Genomic DNA, 4576 nt, shown 5'->3' on the forward strand with positions numbered 1-4576 from the left:
ATGAACAAAACAAAAATATCGTTCATCAAAGTAGTACCAATATCCATTTTAAAAAACCTTAAAAAAGGACAAAATTTGTCAAAAACACAAATTTGGCCGTTGCCATGGAAATATACGTGTGAAATAAAAAATACTTCATATTTGATTTCTCTCAACACATATATAGCCATGTGCAAAATTTGAAAGAAATCCATTTTTTTGAGTCTGCCACTCTTTTTGATATTTCTTTGATTCTTACAGACAATGGCTCTTAATACCTGTAAGTGTACAAAAATGATTGGCATAGAGGGCGACATTTTCTACTACAAAGCACAGCCATTGGATACAAGTTTTAAACTAGGCCTACTAGGCCTATTGTTTATGCAACAAGATAATATTTTAAAATATTGGGGTAAAGTTTGATTCTTATTTATTTCAAAATATTAAACTAGGTAACCTAATGCGTCTATGATATTCACTTAAACAGAAGTATTGACTTGTTTTTGTAAATACAGGTGGTATTGGATTTATGTAATATGACAGGCCTAGCTAGGCTAGGCCTAGGCCTAGCCTAGCCTACATTCGTCATTAGGCTTTAGATAACCTTTGTAGGCCTAGGCTAGACTAGCCTAGGGCCTAGGCCTAAATATCTGTGAAACTGGCATGATTTCAAAATCTTCAATTAATGATATACTATATATAATAATTATTATATAAGGTAACAGTTATTGTTTAATTACACTATTATAATATTTGTAACAATTTATATCTTTCTGATTTAAATTGTAGGTTATTAATATTGTTTATTTTATTGCAAATGAAATCCCAACAAGCATCTTTTCAAGCTTCAAGTTTGAAACTAAAATCTTTAGTACAGTTGTAAGTAACACACTTCAGACCTATTTAATATTTTGAAAATACTGTATCAATCATGAAATTCTTATTAATATACAAAAATAGGCACATGAGCCAAACCAGAAGCATTTACCGTTTATTTATTTATAAAAGTTTAGGGAATAAGTAATTCGGTCTTTCGTACCCTATTTAGAATACGGTAATGGAGTATTGTAGCAGTCAAACGATGTCCAAAGCTGGAAGTATCCTAAGCTGGAAGTAAATAAACTATACGGAGTGTAGAAACCACACAATATCCACACGAAGCGCGTAGTACGGTACAATAATTGAAACACGATAACATACAGTAACACGTAGTAAAATATGTAAAGTTAAAACGCTAAATATCAAAATGTAATAGTGCTAATAATTAGGACAACTAATTATTATCGTTAAACTCGTAAAGATATTTTGCTCATAAATTGTCGTTGTCTTCTCGTTGAAAACTTGACGCCGAGAGAGAGATCGCTCGTTGCGCGTTCGCTATATTTACAACAACAGCAATTTGCATAACTTCTACGCGTTGAGCGCACACACGCAAATATATATGTGCATCACATTTGTAAACAAACAGTATCCATAGAGGAGGTATAAATTGTCATTTCAGAAAATGGGCGAGCCTTGTGTTATCTGTAAAGAAACATTATCTGAAACTGTTGTCACTGTAGGGGAGAAAGGGCGAAAGACACTAGTCATTTCAAGTAAAGAACGAGGAGATGGATTGCATAATTGCAAAGGACACCATTCTCTGTCCATGCTTCATGCCGAAAAAATTATACAAGTAAGAATTCCATCGCAACTAAAAAAAGAAAGTCTGTTTGTCTGGAAGAAAGTGAGGAAGTGCCCCAGTTGCGTTCAAATAATTCCTAATTACTTAACATAAAAGATGAATGTCTGTTCTGTACAGAGCGTATTTATGATAGCAAGATTGCATGTCATAGAAGAAAGGAGGTGAGCAATGTTGAAACTTTAACTTTCCAAGAAAGAGTATTACATCAGGCAAGAGAAAGAGGTGATGAATGGGGAGACCGTGTAGTAGAACGTATACAACTTTCGTATGATCTTGTTGCAGCAGTGAAGCAGAGGCAAAGTACCATAGAATGTGTGCACAAATGTTCCTTAAAGTGGAGGTGTACTCAGGGCTTTTCCTTCTGTTATTTACTTCAGTATTTTAATATTAGTAGGTACAAATATAAAAAATCATATCAAAATAAGCAGTTTCTGAGAAATCAGAAAAATAAAAAAATGTTCAAAAATATCGAAAACTCGCTGTATATTTTTTTTCAGAAGTTAGGTAATGACCTTAGTTGTAGGTCACGTTACCGTGTTATGTTATGTCACGTCTCCTCATCTCTCGGATTGCTCGAGCTGACGAGACGCGCTAACAACACGTGTATCATTTTCGTCTCCCTGCTCATAATAATAGATGTCCTATCGAACGAACACAATTTATTATTGTCTTGCCTTTTGTTATTACATTTTGCGTCTACTCTGGTATATAAGTGCCATAACAAGTCACATAGATATCAATCAAGTGAGGTTAATTTCCATTCGTCGCTCTGTTGCTGGGGCCTAGCCTAGGCCCAGTCTGATTTCGCCGTTTGTGATGATTGTATGGGCCTGGTTCTGGTTCAAACGCATAACCATGTGTTTCTGGTCTAGGCCTACGATTAAACCATGGAGGTAAGTTATACCTCCATGATTAAACATTGCAGTTTGATCCGTCTATATTTTCAAATAACCACGCAAAACAATCTTAATCTTAGACATTATTCGTATGTATTTTATATCCTAGTTTGTCGAGGAGATCGATCGAGTCGAGCGCGAATCGCAAAAGAGTAAAAAAGCCGAAAGGCCGCGCATGCGCAAATTGATTGACTCCCTAGAAAGTAAAAATTACCAACTTTGCTAAGTGGGTAGTTTTTTTTAATTACGTTAATTACGCAAAAATGAATTGGTCAAGCCCTTAAAAACACATCGGGAATGAAAAATTCGGCTTCCGAAGAATCTGAAAACATATATGTATAATATTTCTGGAACTTACATATATTTTTAAAGAATTTTTGAAAACGCATCGTTTTTTTTCAATGTACAGGCAAATGAAGAGGGAAAAAGGTTTGTAATTTGAACTATCCCCCCAGATGGCATTTTTTAATGTTTTTCAGAATAACTATGCAGCATACAACAAATTAAAAAAATACCTTAATTTAGATGAAAGTAATGTTTATTATGAACTGAATAAAATAAAAATTTGAAATTTTTTGAGAGCACCTCCACTTTAAGAATACTGAAAAGTCAGAAGAAAATATTAATATCAAAGACAAAGCATTCACTATGTTGTGCAAGTTTTTCAATGATAATGATGATCGTAAATATTCACTACAGGAGCTTTCAGACCACATGAACAAATATCTGAATGGAAATGAAGGGTACTCTTTGAAGCATCTCAAAATTAAACTCAAGAAACAGTATGGAGATGACATTGTTTTTACCAACATTACTGGAATGTCTAGTATAGTAGGCTTCCGGGACTCAGCACACAAGATCCTTCATGAAAAGTGGATCACAGATAAGGTGTTACTGTTAGATGTAAATTATACTAAAAATGATCGTATAATTGATATGGCTGCTTCTATCATTCTAAATGAAATTAGATTATCTGTATACGACTGTAACGAATACACAACATTGGAAACAACAGATAATGGAGATAAATTGATACCCAGTTCTCTTAAGCGTTTCTTACATCATTTAATCTACAATCTATTATTGATAAAAATGTTGCTAATATATCAAAATGGTTTAAAACAAACAAACTAACAATTAACGTTAAGAAAACCAAATTCATGCTATTTAGTTCCAAACATAATTTTCCAAACTTTTGTAATATTTCTTGTTTAATTAATGATAACATTGTAGATAGGGTCGATAGTTTTAAGTATTCAGGAATCACGTTTGATACATTTTATACGTGCTCAAAGATTTCCCAACGTATTGGTGTTATACGTAGATTAAGAAGTTTCATTCCAAATTTTTCTCTTAAGCTCTTATCTTAGCAAATGCCTTTGTTTTACCAATTTTTTTTATTATTGTAGTCCCGTTTGGTCCAACTGTTCATCAGCGCACCTTAACTCACACCAAATATTGTTAAATAGACTTGCCAGAATTATCTTATATGCTGATATTAGAACACCTGTTGATTATCTCATGACATCACTTAATTGGAAACATATAAATCAACGATGGGACCATAATATTCTTATAATGACCTCAAATCGAAAAACACTTTAGTTTTAACAAAATGGCATAATGATTCTGGTAAAAGAACATTTCAATACCGCTCAGTCAAAATGGAATAATCTTTCACCAGATATTCGCAGCTCTATAAATTCATTAACTTTGCAATCGTTTAAAAATTTGATCTAACTGGTTTTTTTCTCCTGCTTCTTGTGATATTGTAAGTAGTCTTTAAAAACGTTTTCATAATTTTCCATTTTTATTGTTTATATTTGTAATTTGTAAGTGTTAACTGGACTTCAAGGAAGAACAATGTACAAATATTGAATGAATATCCAGAATAAAGAAAGATTTCTATCTATCTATCTATAATAGATGGCAGGAGCCAAAATAGCACAGTTTATGATAGAAGATACATCCATTGGACATGCAATAATTTCTGCAAGCAGACCTAGGTTGTTTTTCT

The 4576-nt window shown here is 32.9% G+C and overlaps 1 long non-coding RNA gene across 1 annotated transcript; it reads left to right on the plus strand.

The window, feature by feature from the left end:
• The first annotated feature begins 325 nt into the window (after window positions 1–325).
• Window positions 326–2210, plus strand: LOC140048027 (uncharacterized). Its single transcript, XR_011845034.1, has 3 exons — window positions 326–391; window positions 769–858; window positions 1481–2210. It is a non-coding gene; the product is annotated as an uncharacterized lncRNA (long non-coding RNA).
• Window positions 2211–4576: the final 2366 nt, after the last annotated feature.

The sequence above is a fragment of the Antedon mediterranea genome, chromosome 4 (assembly GCF_964355755.1).
Source record: "Antedon mediterranea chromosome 4, ecAntMedi1.1, whole genome shotgun sequence".
In the NCBI taxonomy this organism is placed as follows: Eukaryota; Metazoa; Echinodermata; class Crinoidea; order Comatulida; family Antedonidae; genus Antedon; species Antedon mediterranea.